Source organism: Rissa tridactyla, chromosome 8 (genome assembly GCF_028500815.1).
Source record: "Rissa tridactyla isolate bRisTri1 chromosome 8, bRisTri1.patW.cur.20221130, whole genome shotgun sequence".
NCBI lineage: Eukaryota > Metazoa > Chordata > Aves > Charadriiformes > Laridae > Rissa > Rissa tridactyla.
Genome location: NC_071473.1, coordinates 50823486 through 50843644, shown reverse-complemented (window position 1 = coordinate 50843644; position 20159 = coordinate 50823486). Strand labels below are relative to the sequence as shown.

The following is a 20159-nucleotide window of genomic DNA, read 5'->3' as shown; positions in this document are numbered from 1 at the left end:
CAACTCTGTATTTTGCCCTTAACACTAGATTTTGCCCTGTCTAGCCACAGCAAAATTACATTTCACGGTGCTGGTTTAAGAATTTCATCCATGAATCAATCTTCCATTTCTGTTTTTCTGTTTAAAGGTGGCAGAATTGTCACAACTTAGAAAAAGTGAGTAAACCCAGTACCATGAGTTACAGGAAAGCTGCCATGTTATTGTGTGCAACCTCATCTGTGTATCGTATCTTAAACAGCCATCAAATACATTTCAAGTGTTACAGATGTAAGAAGTGTTCATTGGTTTTAAAGGTGCAGTATGAAACTTACCATTCTTCTGTTTGGAAAGGGCTTTCAATTGTTTAAGCAACAAACACCATAAGAACTTGTAAAGTAAAACCGGTTGTAGTGAAAAGCCCATGCCTGCGTTTATTTTCAGGGGTTCAGTCGCACACACAAATCCTCTGTCAGAATCTGCTCGCCTGAGCCTCGCTGGTTACGGTGGGGTCTGCGCAACCGGTTTTCGGTGGCAGGTCTGTTTCAAGATGTGTGCCGTTTTGAAGAACCAGATCAGAGAGAGACCTGTCAGCTTTTGTCTCTTGATCAGTATATTGCTTTTTGAGGAGTTAAGAGTGAAGCTGGTACCCTGGGATGGCCAGTTGTGTGGCTGTGCAGCTGCAGAGGCTGTAGGCTCTTGTGTCCCCAGCTGGGGGGGAAGCAGTTATCAAGGACCTAGTTCTTTAGACTCAGCTGCATGTCCTAACCAAATCTGACTCCAGTAGAGCAGCAGGACTGCTGAAGGTCACATCTTGGTCTGACTCAGTCCTCTTCAATATGTGAAGTAGCTGGCATGATCTTATGGCCCTTGGAGGTATGAAGATTTAGTTTTAATTGCTTATAGAGTCAGAAAGGATGATCATAGAATGGTTCGGGTTGGAAGGGACCTTAAAGGTCATCTAGTTCCACCCCTCTGCCATGGGCAGGGACCCCTTCCACTAGACCAGGTTGCTCAAAGTCCCATCTGACCTGGCCTTGAACACCTCCAGGGGATAGCGCATGATAACTGTGGGTAAACTTTTAGAAGTACAATGTTCCTGAGCCCAAGAAGCCTGCCGGGCAGAGTTTCCAGCCTGTAATCCTTTGCAGTTTCTACAGGTAGTGCTTCTCCTGTCATTCCATTACTGTTGGTTTAATGAGGATGCATAAATTTTTGCTTTTCATAAGGATATATGCAACATAAAATAGGGCAGTTTAATACCTAAGTACACAAAAGCACTTGCTGATTTTTTTCTGTGTTGAATTTTGTATATCTCTGTGTACGGATACATGTATGTATGTGTTATACTTACGCAAAGATTCATTAGCTGCTCTTTTTATTATATCAAGATTTCTCAAGTCTCCAGATATTGTCAAGCAGTTACGCTGAGAGATTCCCCCCACCCCACCCCTCAAATAGTGATTACTCTTGTGGGTAGAAGAGCATCAGTTTCTTGAGAGTCTTTGCAATTCCCCAAGCCTGAAGGCAAATGAATAGAAATTTAGTGGACCACCTAGTTCTTGACACAGAATTCTCCGAAGAGGAGTCTGACCTAATTTATATTGTATTGAATCAAATAATCCTATCATGCATGTGTGCTTGCCGTTTTGTTTTCTCTTAGCAGGCATATTGCTGTCTTGCAAAAAACTTCAGATTTAGATGTTAGACAATGTCCCTGTGGTTTGAGGAGGTGCTTTTCCTCAGTGAGTAGTTACCAGAAAACTACATTTAGAGGGCATTTGTGAAAAGGCAGACAATCAAGGCATAATACTGAGGCTGTAGAATTATTCATAGCTGGATGTGAATGTATCATTGTTTAGTATTGCAGGTAATCAAGAGTCCTCTAGTACAAAGTCCTCCTATTATTACTAAAGGTGGAGCTGGAATCTCCCCCAAATCCTTTTTGTAGCAAAAATCAGTATAAATATCTTTGTTAGTGCGATAGGCATACCGGTAGGCGTGATTGCTGCATTTTGTCCTTGCAGGGTTGCTGATGATAAGTGGTACTGAGTGTATTTGTTGGGGCCAGCATGCTTTGAAGCTAATTGGGAGCTGATTAGCATCCAGGCACTGCAGTTGTTGCCTCTTAAAGCAATTCCTGGTGCGCAAATCCCTTTTCTGGTGTTATTCTCTAGGTAGTAGGACCCATCAGTCTGTCCGTTAGGTCCCAAGATACTCTCTGAAGCTTATCAATCGGTCTACGTACGCTCATGTTTTGGGAAGGAACTTTTTTAAACCTGCACAGTCTTATTCTTGGGAAGCTTAGGAAAGTTGTGAGTCTGTGGAAATTCAAGATCATGGCAACAGTTCTTTGCTTTTAGAGTGAGTAGGTGTCCCAGCTGCAGGACTCTTACTCAGTGTCATTCAGGGAGGTTTTGCTTTATCTCTTTTGACAAGAGTGACTTTTTTGCTTAGAAGTGTATCTCTTCTCTTTTAAAATGTAGTGTTTAAAACCTTTTGGCTTTCCAGTTAGAGATTGTTTTCCACTTTAATTTCCTCCACTTTCATTTTAGGACAGCTGGGCATAAACACCTCTTTAGCATGGGTGAGTGATTAGCGAGTTAATAGGTTTGACAGGCACTGGGTGACTCTTCTTGTTTTAGGTCTCTGCAAAATAAGAAAGGTCTGTCGTCTTTTCCAGCTGTGGAACAAATTGTATGAGGTTACGCTTTTCTTGGACTGTGTGTGGTCAACACGAGAGAGAACAGAACAATGCACTGTACAGTGTTCTTAGCCCCTGTAAAGGATATTGGAAACCAAAAGAGGTTCTTTGATGGACCCTTCCCTAATTCCCACAGTGTCACACTGTTACAGTTTTTCTCTTCCAGCTGTCTTTTAAGATTCACAACATGCTTAACTAGGAAGAAAATCCACAGTCTGAAGATGATTTGTTACAAACCTTAAAAATAATATTTTTTTTAAAAGGCAAAAAAAATACATACCGAACAATTAATGGGTATCAAGAGTATCACTTGATGTAACTTTTAAATTGTACTACATGATTTGAATGGACACTTTCCAGTAAGCGCAAAAAGTTCCTAAGTTGCAGTGGATCCTGCAGTGTTGCTGTATTCAAGTCATGGGAAAATTTCTTTTTTATTGTATCTGCACATCTGGCTTCATACCTGTACTCATACCAACTGTTGTTCCTCAAAAATTGACTCACTAACACAGAGTGTAAAATAGCTTTTTTTAAACATATGGCTGTCATAGTTGTACCTACCAAAAATAATTTTATCAATTAATTGAAAAGTTTAAATTAGATTATTGACATTTGTAGCTTCACATTTAGAATTCAGAAATGCAAAGACTTTAAATACGCCCATTTGAAAATGAAGAGCTCGAATTACTGGGGATCCAATTGATGCAATACACGTTTCTTCTTTTTCTTTTACATAACTGTCTTCTAACCTACTGATGGATTGGTTACTTAAAGAATAGCAGGAATCCTATCGGTTGTTTCTCAACCTAAAGGATTATAATTTTTTTTTTTCAGTACTTGAAGTAACTGAGGGGGAAAAAATGGAAGTGATCTCTGTACATCGTACAAAGAAAAAGTTTCGTTTCTGTTCCTCGTTACTTGAGAGGCAGCTCTTAATAAACTATGCTAAAATGACAGAGAAAAAGAGCACTTCGTCTCGCTTCACCTTCCTTGGATTTATTCAGGTGCCTCAAGTAGTTCCTGAGATCGAGCCAGAATGAAGAGATCCAAGCCGGCAGGATTCGGTGCTCCCGCAGAAGCAGACAGCGTGTTAAGTAATCTGACAGCATTTCCAGGACCTGTCAGTCTCTGCCTGGAGACTGGCCATAACAGTTCCATTGGCATGTGCTTTTTGCCAGATTAACATGTAGTAGGTCACTTGAATTCTCCCCTTATTGAGTTCGTACCTTTTCTTTAATTCTCTCTCGCAGTAATCTGTCAGTATTGATGGGAGGAAAGAAAAGCTTTCGCTGGATTCAGGACGGTGGGTGTTTTTAACGGGTAGTTAGTTTGAAGAATTTCAGTTTTATCATCTTTTATATTTCCTTGTATAACCTTTACCAATCAAATAATTTGTAGCGTATCCTATTTTGCTTGTGGTTATGGTGGTGTAGGAGAGTCTGCTTCCTTGATCTTTGCTAGCTCTTGAAGTTAACGGTGATGGGCTGCTAACACTCCCATAGCTTGGACTTCAGTGCATTGCTGGGAATTTCCAACTAGCTACGTGATTAAACCAAGCATAAAGGTAATTAGGAAAAAACCAAAATACTTTTAAACTTTAATGCAGTCCAGCTGATATTCATGAAACCGTACTGCTATTTAGCTCGTCAGCAGTCAATGCAGAGAATATTTTAGTAATATTTCAATTTTCCCTTTCATTCCTTTATGTAACAAAATACACAGTTAAGTTAGTTTTATTGTTACTGCCTTTTATGCCAGTTTTGTTCAAGCTCTGAGGCGTATTAGCAAATTCAAACCTTTTAATGGCAAGATTAGATGACTTGTTAGGTGTTCCTGTCTTAACTGTAGCAGCTATACCACTAATATCAAGGGTCTTCCCAGCAGGTGGAGGTTTTTTTCCCCCCCTTTTCTAACATAATAAAGGTTTTCCCATGCTAGGATTTTCCTCCCTAAGTGTACATACATTTTTAAATTCGGTCAGTGTGCCACAGTCACACTAGCAATATCGTTTGAAAATTTTAAGGCCCCTGTTTATTGTTTTAAAACACCTGGTAGTTGATTGCAATAAAGACTCCCCTTTTTAATTATGCCGTAATTAATACCAAACAAATCAATAGGAAGTGCTACTTCACACAGCATGTTGGCAGTTTGCTCAAGTTTAAAAACAGTAAAAAAAAAAATGTCAGTGAGTTTAATAAAGGTTATTTTATGAATGGGTTGGTTTGTTTTTGTGGGTGCTGAAGTAATCAAATCCCAGATCTTGGCTTCAGGACCGTTTTCCACCCACCATCCCTGTTTGACGGTTTTCATATATTCAGCCCCATTTTTCTTCCTTCTGAAAACAAGAGAAATAAAATGTTTGAGAAGTCCTAAAGAGGATAACAAATTGAATTGACCACTTACTGTTCCTGGCACTCAAATTTTATGATCCTTACCTCCCTAGTGATAGAGCGAGCTATTCAAAAGCACTGTGTGAGAGTCACAGCTGATGAAATTTGGTAAAGTTCTTTCAAATCGGAAGAACTACACTGATTTACATCAAATGAGGGCTTGTCCGCTGTTGCTATGTTACATTTGTAGCAAATGCTAATTGATTTTGGTGGATACAGATCCTCAGAGAAAAGTGAGAATTGTTATTGAGTGATTCCCACTGTGCCAAGCTTCAGTTTCTGGATTTCAGTGCAGGATGATCCTGGAGAGGACATGAAATCGGCTTTATGATGTGAGACAACACGAGAAAAATAATTCTGCCACAGCCGCAAAAATGGTCTGAGTCTTCAGCACTCACAATTTTGGGCCTGACAAAGAACAGCAAGTGATTTTCATAAAGGAGATCTCTGTTTGCAGCTCCTTTTTTTTGTAGCAGGACTGTTGATCCAACAGGCTACTTATGTGTGGTTGGCCCATTTAAGTGTCGTGTTTCTCATGTTTCATTCTTGCATAGTTTTTTCTCTTGGGCTCTTGGGTAAGGTGAAGAGATGGCAGAGACAAGACTCTCCATGGGATGGTTCTGTCACTCTGTCTTCTTTGTAGAAGAAACCTAGTTCGTCAGGTTATGCAAGATGCCCAGTCTTGACAGCTAAAATTTAGGTGAGAATAATCCTACTCTCAGTCACTGAATTCTAGTTGCCTTGCTTTTTCCAGACAGCAGAAATCCAGGGAAGCGGTTCGTGTGCATCAAACTTTGAAATATTGCTCAAGCCTCTGTAGAGAACTGTGTTCTTTATTGCAAAGATCATCTTTAGTTCAAAGACTAGATTGCAAATGACCCGTAAACATTGTGGGTGGCTGATTCTGCTAATCACTATTTTTAGATGGAACTTTTCGGTGGAGGTGGGAAGAAGTACAGTGCAGAGAAGGAAAATAGTGCAGGTACATGTCATTTGGTTTGTGGATCCAATAACATAAGAGTAAGTTGTCTTGATGGGTAGTGTTGATTTTCTCATTTGTGGCTGGAAGTGTGCGCATAATTTGCATGTAGATAATGAGTAAAGCATCTGTAATACCAATTTTAACGTGTGTAATGGACTGCCTCTGAGATTTTTTTTTCTCATTTTGGTGGACTACACTGTATTATCGTTGTCTGCTTCACAGTGATTAATTAATTAATTAATTTATTAAAGAAAAGTACTCTTAGGTTGAAGGATAATGAATGTATTTGATTTTCATATGTGGACATATGTTTTCATGAGAGAAATTAACATTTTCCCAAAACTGCCTAGGGTTTGATTTCTTAGGAGAAACAGGCATCAGGGAACCACCAGGAATTGTGCTGGTTTCTAGGAAATTAGGATACATACGATTTCTTCCCCAAAAAACTTTCTGGAGATTGGTGTAGGGTTACTGTTGTGCATTCAAACAATACTGGAAGAAAACCCAAACAAAGCTGAAACTGGGATCTCTGAGGATTCCTTCCCGTTTCAGACATGAATGTTGCAGGTGTTAGGTAAAAAGAACAACTTAAGTTTAAGTTATAATCAACAAGAATAGAAGTAGTTTGTAATAGCTGTCTAGTTTTCACATGAATAAATCGGTGCTCAAAAGTTGAGCCAAAGTTACAGAAGATTGTTATATGGGTTTTGGTCACTGCTGACGTACTTCGGTTGGACTGTGCATCCTTAACGTTTTAGTATTACTGCGTGAGATAAGATGCAGTCGTGAGGACATAGTGAATATTCATCTTAAGTCCTTATGAGTGTCTTGATTGTCCCAGCAATTACTTCCTGTAAGAAGTTGGCTACACTGGATGCGTTAGGGAGAGCCCAGTGCTCAATAGAATGAATTGTGTATTCAGATGTATTTTAGCTTGTATTTTAGTTGAAAAAGTGGAGAAAATCTTGTCCGCCTGTCTTGAAAGGATGGGGGATGATGTCTGGAGGAACAGTTCCAATGCTTGGCCATTAATAATAGCACTTTTAAGAGAAGCTTTTAGCAGAAGACAAGCATGTAGGTTACAAAGCAGTGCAGCGAACAATATATTTTTTGTGCTGTTCTGAAGATGTTGAAATCAAATAACTAATTTATAGGAGAACAATTTATAAGGATGATGCAAGTAGAAGAGTAGAATTCTTCTAAATATTAATGTATTGAATATGTTCTTTATTGTTGTAATAAAAGCTTGAGAAGTGGACATGGGAGACTGGAATGCCTTGTAACTTGTAGTGGAGTTCACAAAGGGCTTTTTAAAAACAAATTTCCTGTAAATGAAAAAATGTAATGCTTTGGTGTGGTGCTGGTAATAACTTGTCATGATTCTTAATGCATCTCAGCGCGGTGAGGTGAGAGGGAAGCTTGTTAATGATGGTGCAGCAGCTCAGGATGTGTGCCGTGCTGTGAGAAGAGCTCGGAGCCAGAGTTGTTACTCGCTCTGAGGAGCAAGTGCTGTGTAAATGACGATGGCCGGAGGGAGGAGGTCTGACGTACTGTACTGGTGGAGTACGGAACTAGGCACAGGAGAACCGGGTGCTTCTGAGTGTGTGACCCTGCTCTGGCAGGGGGTTGGACTAGATGATCTCCAGAGGTCCCTTCCAGCCCCTACCATTCTGTGTAGGAATCTTGTTCTCGTATGCAGCTGTTTTGCCTGAATATTTGTTCTCTCCACTTCTTTAAAGTTTATTTTAAAGATCTTAATATATATTATATATGTATTATGTAAGCTATATAGAAACTTTTCTATAAAAGTAGGAAGCACTAATGGGGTCTGTCTTACCGTTTCATAACAATATACCACACTTGGAAGAGAAACTCTTCTGAGTTTTGGCACCCAGAAAACAGTCCCACTGACCCTTCCTCCTCCAGTCTCACATGCCAAAGGTTACTTTTTTTTTTACAGTTAAAGAAGTTTATTCCATTTTGTTGTTATAGCCTTAGAGGCTATGCTACAGCGTACCCAATGTTATTTCAAAAATATAATGTGAAAAACACATTAGATAGAGAAGCAACAGTTGCTATTGTAGGTATAATGTGTTATTACCCAGGGCCTCTCTTTCTCTTCTCCGCATAATTGTATATTTAACTACTAACTTGTGAAACAGTGTGACGGTCTGTTAATAAACGGGAGAGGGACACCTTTGAATTGTTGGTGTTTTCAAAGGTGTTATCTTCCTATCAGGAGAGTGTATATTTGTAGATGAATATTATATCTTTTTTTTTTATCAGCCTAGTGTTTGGGGTTTTCTTGTAGTATGAAGACTTACATATTTCTAGCATTCAAAAACCTGACATAATACCTCCTGTGATAATTTTGACTGATCACGGATGCTTTTAAGACTAATGCAGCCTGTGGAAGAATTCTTAACATACGACAGAAATGTATCTTGCTTATTTTGAAGATGAAGAAGCGGAGTTCACGTACGTTCACAAACATTTGTAAAACAGTTCCTTGTAAATCTTTGCAACAATTGTAAGCCAGACAACGAGTTGTAATGGAGACTTCAGCCTTCTTTGTGTTTTGTGAAAGCTTTTCCACGCATTTCTTCTTTTTGTTTTGTCCTTGCATGGTTTGCTGGCATGTGTTGATGTTTGAAAGATTGTTGTCACGTTTCAGTATGCAGGTTTGGGTAGAAAACAGCTTTTTTGGTGTTAGTCAGAGATGCCCTTCCTGCCTCAGGTAATTTCATGTATTATTGTCATTGATTCAGTTGTGTGTAGGAATGTGTTATGCTTAACATAAAAAATGTTACTTGCCCTTGGTTTTATGCTGTGGTAAAACAGCCGTTCTCATGCTCTCATTTAGTGCTTTATGCTGTTGTGTATCTGTAAATCGTACAGACGGGGGTTCTGTACTCTGGGGATTCCATTTTTCCTTGTACTCAAGAAAGTAGTAAAAAAGCTCTTGCTCTGCACAGAAACCTGGAGGCCTTGCTTCTGACTTCAATGCTTTCATATGTGCTGGATATAGGTAGAAAGATGTAACACTACTTTCTGAAATGGCCATCATAGCGTTCTAATTACGCATTTGGATTTTTTTTTCTCTTGTGACAGAGTTTAAATGTTACATATTAGCAATAATGCTTAAATTGATGAAGTGTAAAACTAGCGAAATGGGTTATGGGGAAAGGAAGTGAAAATATTATGAACGATATGCCCTCATTTATGTCTTCTTAGAAAATTCGTCTAATGAAAAAAAATATTTGAAATAATTCAGGTTACAACATTCACCGAGAGGTACAGCCAGCAGTAATGGTAGGATGATCTTGCTTTTAACATAGTAAATAAAATAGAACTCCTATTTTGTTTTTTGGGAGGAAGAGTAACATCAGATCAGGTTGTGTTGAGATCCATGTGAATTGTTGAGGCCAGATTTATTTATCCTTCCTGTGGACAAGTTTACACCATCGGGTTCAATCGCGTACCTGTGACAGCAGTTTCTGCCACGTTCTTTGTGACTGTTAATAGAGACAAAGGAGATGCATGTTCTTCACATCAGTTCTTCATCCCAGTTTCCTGGGGACCATGAGTTGGCTCTCCTTTTCTCCTGGCTCCTTATCTGGACACAGCACCTCTCTTGTCGATGGCCGTCTCCATCCGCTCTAATGCTGCTCCTCCCCTGAAGCTGTTTTTGCCTCTTGACTCCCAGGTTAAACCTCCCAAGTTCTCCGTTATTAAAGAGCAGTCAGAAATTCTTCTCTTCCGGCTCTTGTGATACAAGTTTTCATGTCAAACTCCATTCCTCTGTTCTCTGGTCTGGTTCTTGTACCTTCTGCATTCAAATCCAGCAGCTTGCTGGGTTCCTTAATCGAAAGACAAAACCTCTGGCCATTGGTTCCAGTGTTTTGTGTTATTACAGTTCAGAGCAGTAATTACAAGGATAGTCCATTTTGTGGTACAACATTTATAGGAATGTGCATACACATTTTTTACACAGTTTTGTTCCTTCTGGAGGATGCAGGAGGGGGTGACAGTGTAGAGAAGTTTTTTAGTATAAAGGAGTCATCACTGCACAAGTGTAAAGTCTGTCATTTTATAATTCGGGTAGTTTTGTGGGGTTTTTTTAGGATTAGCAAGACAAACAGATCCATGATGTGAAGACCAAATCTTACTCCCAGTTTCAAAACCCAGAAAACTTTCCAAATGTAAGTTCATAATGATTATTTAACGTGGTCAATATATACTGTTTTCCTACAGTCTAAATCTTGGAATTGATTCAACTCATTCCTCTTCCCTCACGTCCTGAAAATCACCCTGAAGCGGACACACTTGACGTGTAAAATTGTAGCCTAAACAGTTAAAAATGTGGCAAAGTTGCAAGCAATCGAAAGCAGACTGTTCAGAGTGGGAAGCACCAGGCAACCTTAATAATAGGTGGTACTCCCTGTCCTACCTTTGAGTAGAGAAAATTTAAATAGGTAACTCGTTTAAAGGGAATTATTTAGCAATGTTACTGTTCATAGCAGCATCATAAGTAAACTGCTCCAACTTTTCAGTGAAATGTCTGACCTCGAGATCAAAGATTTAAGAGGCGATTGGAAGAGCGTATTGCGTACAGGTTGTGTACTCATTAAGGGTACTCTGTGTCCGGTCATTTCGGTCAAACAACTGAAGGAAAAGTCTACCTTCTTCTATCAGCACATGTGACGGTGCATATTTTGAGAGCATGTGTTACAGCTGATGAGTCCTGTGAGGTGGAGTGCAGAAGTCATGGACACCAAGAGTCCTGTTGACTCCTGTTGACTGGGAAGAGCAGATTTTAAACTACGCTGATCTTTGGGCCTTGGTGAGAAGAGGATTTGAAATGGAGCTTGGAAAATGAATCCAGCTTGATGAACTCTTATACTTGGGAAGTGATTGAGAGCTTCTGAAGAAGGAGGAAAGCTCTACGTGTAGTCACAGCATTTGGGCAAGTTCAGATGCCTTGCCTTTTGTATTTGTTTCGCAGTTCTAATGCTACCAGACTACCCTGTGGTGATTTAAACATGACTTACTAGAGTTTTTATAGCAAGTGGTATGTCATTAGCAAGACTATAGTAAATGTATCTTCTGCCACATAATTCCGGTGTTGACAATTGGCTTCAGTTTTCAGAAGCATATAAAAGTACCTCCACCTCTGTCTTTCGTATTCAGGAAAATCATGGCGGTCTTAATGGCTATACATGTATGAAGCATTTTGCTTAGGTAAATGAGTTTGGGATGGGGGGTTGGAATTTAGGGGGAGGAAGATATGTGAATAAAAATAATAAAAAAAATCTTGGGCCCTCATTAGAGAATTCAAGACATGCAAATTCTAAGTCAGTGAGTGGAAATGTCATCCTTCAAAACCCTATGAAATGCAAAGAAGCATCGTGCACTTCAAGGTATCTGAGTTACAAAGCAAGCTTGTAGTTCACGGAATTATATCTATGAGCCTTTTAATATACTTTGGGTTGTTCTTTATCTCCTACAGAGCATTGCAGAATTTGTTTCCCTGGAGGTGTCAGAAGTAAGGCTAGAAAAATCCTACCTGATCTTTAATAATCCCTCACACACATGGTAATACTCCAGAATTGTGCTATCATTGTATAGTTTACACTTAAATCCTTTCATCTCTCTGCTTCCACCCGTGAAAAAATCCCTTAGTGTTCTAGGGAGCCGGTGACTGCATACTTGAAACACCTTGGTCTTGTTGCCAGTCTAGACTCACCTGCTTTGACTGATTTATTGTGGTTTGGGTTTGGTTTTTTTTTTTTGGAGGGTAAGACTGAAAAATAATTTCTCCCATGATAGTTAATAGATTCAGGAAGTAATTTGCAGATCAGGAAACAACGGATCTCATGTAATAAAAGCACTGCCTAGGTAACTCCTAGGGAAGATAAACTTGTATTGTTAAGCTTGCACATTTTACTCTTATTCGTAGGCCGTATATTGCTCTCCTGTGCTTTCCACCATTAAGCAGTAATGTTATTGCATTAGTAAAAAAGCACTGCTACTTTGACTGGCTTTCAAAAACACACACAAAATCAAATAATGTATTTTACTGAATTATGAAGAACTGTGTTATTTGTTTTATAACCGCTTACTTAGTTATTGCTCTCAGTGCTCCATGTTACAATTTAATCACTGCTCTGCATCTCGGGAGTGCATGCAGGCTGGTGTGAGGCAGCAAAGGGACGAAGCAAGATGACTGGCAGTTAAGTGTTTCAATCAGTCAAGATACTGATTTATTTCTTTCAGGAGGAGTGTAAAGGAAATGAGAATGGCTGTTTTTTGTAACTGATGCACTGAATAGTCATCAGTTAAACTGTGGAGGTCACACATATGAGTTGGAATAGTTCTTGAGAAGGAAAGACTGTGTCTTGTCATCCAGGCTGCACACAGTCTTCGTGTGAAGCTTGTGATGTTCAGCATGTCCCGTAAAGGCAGCACAAAGGGTGAGTCTGGAATCCTTTCGCTTACAGGATTTTCATTGCAAAAGAAGTTATATGAAGAATTAAACCACAGGGTGTTAGAAATTCTTTGTTGCCTGTCTAGTTAGTTAAAAAACTTTGAAGTTACATGCTGTATTCAGGACGATTTATGTGTTGATATTGCAGAATGTTTAAACTGGAATGCCACTCGGCTAACAAATAAATCCTGTCTCTTTGCAATGGGGCAGGTGGTATGAATATCTGTGAAAATGGATCCTTCTTGGAGTACATATTATAACTCAACTAGGGCAAAACCATTGGTGGCATTTTATATCTCTGCTGTAAAAATATTCATAGGTGTGCCTGAGATAGCAACAGATACATTAAAGTTTTCATTGCCCACTTTGATGCAATAGAAATCACGTAATTTTACATTTGTCTCCCCCCCCAGCTGAACTTTGTCCATTTAGTAAAAATAATTGTTTTTTTCCTTACCTTGAAGTGCTGGTTTTAACCTGAAAAGAAAAAAAAACAACCCCCCCAAAAACTATAGCAAACCTGACGGTGTTAAATGGTATTTATAAGATATAGAAAATTAAACCAAAGTTTTTTGCTAATGGTGTATCATCATTTCTTTTGCCCAGTGCTCTATTCTGTCTGAACTCATAGAGATATAAAATCCAGAGGAAGCAAGCAGAGTGTTGAAGGAAATTAGGTCTTTCTAAGACTTTAAACCTCCAGAGCCCACTGAAGATCTCTGCTCAACAATCATTGATTTTACAGCAAGAAAGATACCTTACCTATCGAGATTGCTTTGGTGGGGTGTTCCCTAAAAAGCCTGCTATAGCCTAGCCTACATTTCATATTCTTTTCCTAACCGAAATCCTGAGGTTTTCAAACAGTTTCATAAAATGTATGCACTAAACTTGATGAAAATGTGGCTACATACAAAAAAAATAATAGAACTACTTTAAGAGAAGCTTTCAGTGCTGACAATAGATAAACCTTTCACTGTCTCATGGAAAACTGCATGGCTGAAACTGCAACTACAGAGCGAGAAAAGGTGGCTTTCCTCTTGGTCAGAGGAGGAATTTCCAGGCTGGGGAAGTGAAGGTATCTCTGGCTGAAATGATGAAAACAGCCCCTACTATCACAGTGGCTGGGTGGCAAAGGGGAAGCCCTGCTTTTTAATGACACTTGATTTCTGGATTTTTGTTATGCATGCTACGTGTGCTACATCCAGATGAATTGCTGTTTCTTTTGATGACACCCATTGAGACAGAGATTTTGAGACCTCTTTTGTCTTGTTTCTCAGGGAATGTGCAAGATATGGTGGTGGATGTGTGATCGTGGTAGTTTTAGAATGAGGAAGGAGAAGAGAAAACGTGCTGCAGCCAGGAAACAGGGCTACTTCAGCGTTTCTTTTCCCTCCTGCCTTTTTTCTGAGCTAAGAGTCCATTCAGTCTGAATACAGATCTGTTCTTAACGTGTTGAACTGCATTATTTATTCCACCACTGCAAGCCGTCTTGTTATCACCTGGAGATAAAATTGCAAACTTGATTTAATGGAGCTTTGTTAATCTAGAATTTCGTCTATATCTTCTCTCGGATCTGTCTGCTGTTGGCTCTTTGTATTTATTAAGTACGATTATGACAAAAAAGACACAAATATCCACTAATAGCAGCTATTCAGCTGGCTCCTCAGTGCCCGGGAGAAAGCTGTAGAGGAGACTCTTGTCTTGTAGGAAGCAGTTGGGACTTGCTATTAAGTCCTGTAGTGCCTGTGTTCGCACCGCATCGATCCTTTAGGAGTGAGACACTGAAGAAGCAGATCTCTATTATGTTGCTTGGCTGAGTAATTACTGAGAAATTCGGAAAAAGAGTACCTGAGCGTTTTATTCATAATCTACTTAGTGGCTGCATTCCTTACTCCTGCATGTTTTGAATACCATTTGCTGGAACGCCCAGTTGAATACGCAACCAACCGCTGGCTAAAAAGATGTGCAGCCGTGAAAAATACTGTGAGGTGTGCTTGCCAAGATAGAGATCAGAATAGTCCCCGGGAAGATTATGGATGGAGGATTACATAAAAGAGAGAGTTTTGTGTTTTTCCTACAGTGTCTATTTCCATTTTCTGTGAAATGACTTTCAATTTTTAGGTTATTTCACATTTTGTTATAATCTCTTAGATGGAGAGCAGACTTGAGATTTACAGTCTGAAGACAGGTTGCAAAGGTTCTTGATGACGTCTGGAATATTTGTGAAGTTTTAGCAGCTGATATGACACAGATGAGTGCATAAAACAAATAACAGCATTTATTGTCTATATAGATGCGCCATTCCCCAAATGGTAGAGGTGGGTTGGGGCTCTCCTTCCCTTCAGTTTCCCTCCGTGGTGCCAGGCACTACATAAAACAGAAAAAAACCAACCCAAATCTCTCTCTCAGAATGCTTGATAGTAGAGACAGCAACTGTTTTCTGATGAGGAAATACCAGAATGATGGGTCTCTGGTTGTCAGTTTGTCAGTGGTGTCAGTACTTAGATACCGACATCTTCTATCCCTTCCTTTCTCTTTCATTAAATCGCACCATATAAGGTATATTTCAGGTGAGATTTTAACGGCAAAGGAATTGGCTTTGGAGAGCTGTGTGGCACTGCTTTAGGAGGGCAGCTTGGAAACGCCCCCATGAAGATGCTTGTTTGGCAGGGAAGTGTGGTGATGTAGATAGAGAGGGTCAGAAATGAGACGAGGGCAAGTTATTAGTGGTTTAAGAATATTACATGTGATAAAAATGTTAATCTCTGTATCCAACCTCCCACATCAGAGAGAGATGTGATGAAAGAGGCCACTAAAATGGTTTTTGCAGTAGCGTTTTGGATGGATTATGAATGGAGCAAGACTGAGATTAGCGGAACGAGAAGCTGCAGTGATTGACTTGTGAGACAATAGCTCACAGACAGGCTGTGTGGCTTTTGAACTAATGTGTGGATCAAGATGTTCATAATATTGTACTCAGCCTGGTCGCTCTCTAAAGAGGGAGGGGGGAAAAAAGTTTTCATAACTGCTGTAACTTCTTAGCTTTCCTATTTTCTTCAAGCATTCAGTAGACCTTTCCAGGTTGAATTTTGCATGATGCCTGATCTGCTGTAAACTCTGGCTACCGAGCAAAGGTAACCCTCTCACCTGACTTGAGTAAGACTTACCATGGGCAATAAGTCTTTCTGTAACAGCTTTTTGTAGGATCAGGCTTCTGTTTGCGGGATTTGTTTGAGTGTTTCTTAATGGAAAAAGAAAAAGTTCTCTGTTACTTGTAAAATGCTGAGCGTTTAAAGCTTTCTGCTTGCTAACAGTTTTCTAGTTTGTAATTGTTTTCCCATAAACATCTATTCTTTCCTAAATTATTCTATGTCCTCAGAGCAATCTTCAGCTAACTGTGAGGGCAGATTTGCCCCATTAGCCGTATATTGTCTCGAAGCTGAGATTTGTGTTCAGGAAAATAGGGTTGTTGGGATGTAAGGACAAAAGGGGCTCTTGCCCATATTGCTGTGTTTGTCCATAATTTATGTGTTTCTTTCTTGTTGGTTTCAAAGGATTTTCTAGTCAGGAGTTAAATGGACCCATTCAGTGTTTACATTTATGCAAATGATCGTTGTGTCACTAGGGTTGCCACAGTAAAAAAAAAAAGTGCCAGATATTTTACATGCCTTTGAGTATTAAAGTGATTACAATTACCTACATAAAAGGAGTTGCTTTATTAATTAATTAACTTGGAGAAAAAAAAGGCTAGTGACCCTCTGAAGGAATATCAATAACTGAAACAGTTATGCAAATAAGAACTGTCTTTACTGTTCATTATTCATAGTTTAACATGAAAATTGCCTTTTAAAATAATGCTTCATTCATATATTTCAATAAATGCCTAATCTGCCTGGGCTGTCACTTGGATCTAGATGTTGAGACAAAGCCTCTGCGGTGACATTGATACAGAGACCGCTCCATCCTGGTGGCACTTCCTTCGAGTCACCGGTACCTAATTGCTGGGCTGGCATTTTTGGGAAGGCTTTGGAGGGCAGCAATCCCCTCTGTGAGTGAGTTCTTGCAAAATTTGAATTCAGGGAGAGACTTAGTACGTTTCATAGGTGAGGAAGGGGAGGAAAGAAGCAGCAAAATATGTGATGAGCTTTTGTGACTTTCTCGTGGTTTGAAAAGGGAGGCTGTATCAGAGCTACAGAACCAGCCTGGCTCCAAGTCCTGTTTGAGGCTGTTGAGTTGTGGAATTGACTTTTTCTTTGGCCAGTCCGTAGAGGTAGTACCAAGGCAAACAAATACCATAAGGAAAGCAGTTAGACCAAGTGTTCGATGACTCTGAACTTATGCCCTCAGTCAACTTGCTGGTCCTTTTCACATTTTGAAAATGTGACTATGTGCCACCTCTCAGGTGCTGCAGGCGATTTCACGCAGATCGGGAGAACACTGTCCTTGTAAAGAGCTCTGCCTTTTTATTTTCTGAAGTTTCACGGAGTGCGTTAGCAAATTCTGATGAAGGATTCCTGGGGGTTTATTCCTTTTCATATCCCTAAAGACAGTAGTCAGAAGTTTCCAGGGCTAGTTCTTGCTCAGGTGTCTGTAATTATTCCTCCAACAGGAGAGAGAGGAAGAGCTGCGTTTTCTTTTTCATCAGCTGACAGGCTGTGCAGCAAATAATCTTGGTTTTGTTTTGAGTATGCAGACAGAAAGTAGTAACTATGCAGTCCCAGAAAATCTTTTACTCTCCACTCCCTGAAGATTCAAACATACGCGCTTCTAAATGTAAGGCGTTAAGATTTCCTTTTTTTTTAATGCCCTAGAACTTGCTATGCCAATAGCAGAAAGGGCTGATGAAGAAATATGTGTCGTGTCCCCCCCCGCCCCCCCTTCCCTTGTAGCGTGATGAATTGTGGAAGTCCTGATTGAAAATTCTAATCACAGCCTTGCAGTCCTTCAGATCACAACCCTTGACAGCTGATTCACTCCTTTTCATGCCTGCTGCCTCCGACTGCTTCTGGTGCCTCTTATGCATGAGTCTATCATTAGCACACAAAGCGTGATGGATTGGTTGGGGTACCTCCGTCCTTAGAACCTGGGAAATGCTTCTTTTTCAGAATCAAAGAACCTGTGTGCGACATCGTCATGAATGAGAGAAGAAAGTGATACAGTATCGGATGTGCCTGTTTGCTGCCACTGTTTAGAGAGAAAATGATGCATTATGGGGAATGTAAGTATATGGCCTGTTTGTTTGGGTGTTTTACTCCACTCCAGTGAGCGATGCAGAAAGTCATGGATCTTAAACAGTGCGTATGCCGAGTCCGGCAAATGCCTGGAAGTTGTAATACTTGTTGGAAATCTGAACTGTAAGCACTTCCAAAACTCTACTTAAAGATCAGCCAGTTTATGAAGTCTTTTAACTTTCAGTGTGATCTGATGACCCAAGTGATTAGGAATAATTAGTTTTGTTAGTGGCTGTGGACTCGATTCACTTTTGTGGATTCTCATCTATAGACCTTTTCGACAGGAAACTTTTGCAAATGTTTGCAACTGCAAATGCGGATGTTACCCTTGCAAATGCTTTTATTCATCTGTGTGACTTGGCATTTAATGTTTCAGTGAACAAGACAGTTAAGTTTTGGCTCCAGTGAAAGATTGATAGGAACAATTTTCGAGCGTGGTATCAAAACAAAGTGAAAATATGTCATGTTCAAATACAGAGCTCTGATGCGTCATGTGGTCTTGTAATAAATGAAGTGGCACTACAAACCTGACAGATTTGCAAGAAAATGTTTTCAAATTTATGATGATTAATTTTCAAGATGAACTGCAATAAAAAAAAGTGTTAGTAGATACTTAAAGAAGGTAAAGGGAAGCAGCTTTCTGAAATGAAAACAAGCAGGTAATGATAGGGCTGCCTTCACTTTTATATCATGCTTTTGAAAATTTGTGCAGTGAGTAAATTGATATTCTGGCTGCTGCAGCTGGCACTAACAGCTACTCACGCAAGTGTAACATCTCGTGGAAACTCCACTTCTTGGATTTGTGCTGTTTCTTTGTACTGGTCGTCTCTGAAATAGGAGTAACACAGAGCAGATTTTTCTATCAGGATTGGTGATTCTCTCCGAGCCATCGAAATAAACCAGCACTCAACCTGGTGAGAAAACAGAAGTAGCTCTGTAGTTCCTTGAAAGAAAACCAAGCTTTTCTGAAACTCAACGTGTTCGTTCATCTCGAGCATTTGCCACTTGAAGATTTACTTTGTTTTGCATTAGGACGGTTAAATGCAAAGAATATTGTTTGGTAAGATATAAACAGATTTATTTAAACATTTTTTGGGTAGCATTGGGCTAAAAACGTGCCTCGATGCCATTTGTACTTAGCAAGAAGTCAGCCATACATGCCAAGTGCTTAAGTTTTACTGTATTGATTTAGGTTTATTTTTACGGGTAGGGTTCTTGCTTCACTTCTTCCCATTTCATTGTGTTTGCACAGGCGCCTTGGCAATCGGCAGGTGCAGAATAGCTTTATGCACCCATTAGTACAATGTAGTTGCTGGCAAACATGATTTAATGGCGTGAATGAAGGAACCATGCGCTGGGACAGATCCTGGATCCAGCGTAAATCAGCGTAGCTCTGTTGCACCGGCATAGCGGTTTGGAAGTTGTTTGTTCCATGCTGTTACAGATCAGAAGCTACATTAAACTGAGTGACAATTTGCATGTTAACTCTTTCTTTGGTAGCATTTAGTTTTAACCAACACCTGCTTTTGACTTACAAATTGCCAGTTGAAGACTGTCTGTAGCAGATACAGGCTTTTATATATATACACACACACAGATATAGAGCATCTAGTCAATATATGAAGTAATATATTGAAACAGTGACATTATTTTGCTACTTATTTGAGCATGTGTTTAGCAGTTTTCCTCCCTGCAATGCCTCTTTGCCGTATCTAATGTCTCTCGTAGTATCAATTCCTGCCAAATGCAAAAAGGTAATATGTTATAATTCCCTAGGAGTTAGCCTTCCTTTTCCTTTATTTCAAGAAACTGCATTGCTGTGAAAATTGATATAACTTTTGCTCACGTCAGTTAGTCTGCTCTTTTAGTCGAAACTGTAAAATGTGTCTATGTATATGCAGGGAACTGGTGTTTCAGCTGTTTATTTTAAAACTAGGCACTGAAATGTATCTTTATGCGTCAAATTCAATGAAACTACTACTGTGCTTTGGTGGGACCGGCTCGTGCTCAATGTTTCGGGTATCTTTTCAACAACTGAGGCTGCATTTCCACGAGCAGCTCATCGCCGTCGAAAGGGCAAGCCTCACTCCTCTCCTACATATGCCAAAGTGTTGTTTGTTGGGTCTCTCTTGTTTAGCAGCTGAGAAGGCATATCTGTGAGAAGATACAAGGCACTTTTTGAAAGAAGGTGTTAGGAAGGAAGTGGGATGCATTGTGATGGAAGCCTGAGAAAGAAAGGAATGTGCTTTTATGGTGTGTTTGGACAGAGACCTGGCTTTGTCTTAGTGAGGCCAGAAGTGAGCTTGCAGGTTGGACATGGAGGGAAGAGGCTTCAGAAAGGACATAAGCCGCACTTTTTAAGAGCAGGAATTCAACACGGGGAAAAAAA

General features: G+C 39.8%; 1 protein-coding gene across 10 annotated transcripts in view; it reads left to right on the top strand.

Moving 5' to 3' along the window:
- DAB1 (DAB adaptor protein 1) overlaps positions 1-20159 on the top strand; it is a 220850-nt gene that overhangs the window by 55296 nt on the left and 145395 nt on the right. Inside the window, exon 2 of one of the 10 annotated variants that reach the window (XM_054211509.1) lies at positions 17645-17757. The exons of the other annotated variants lie outside the window; for them this stretch is intronic. The gene's annotated coding sequence lies outside the window, so the exon portion shown is untranslated. The remainder of the gene's footprint in view (positions 1-17644; positions 17758-20159) is intronic. 10 annotated transcript variants of the gene reach the window in all.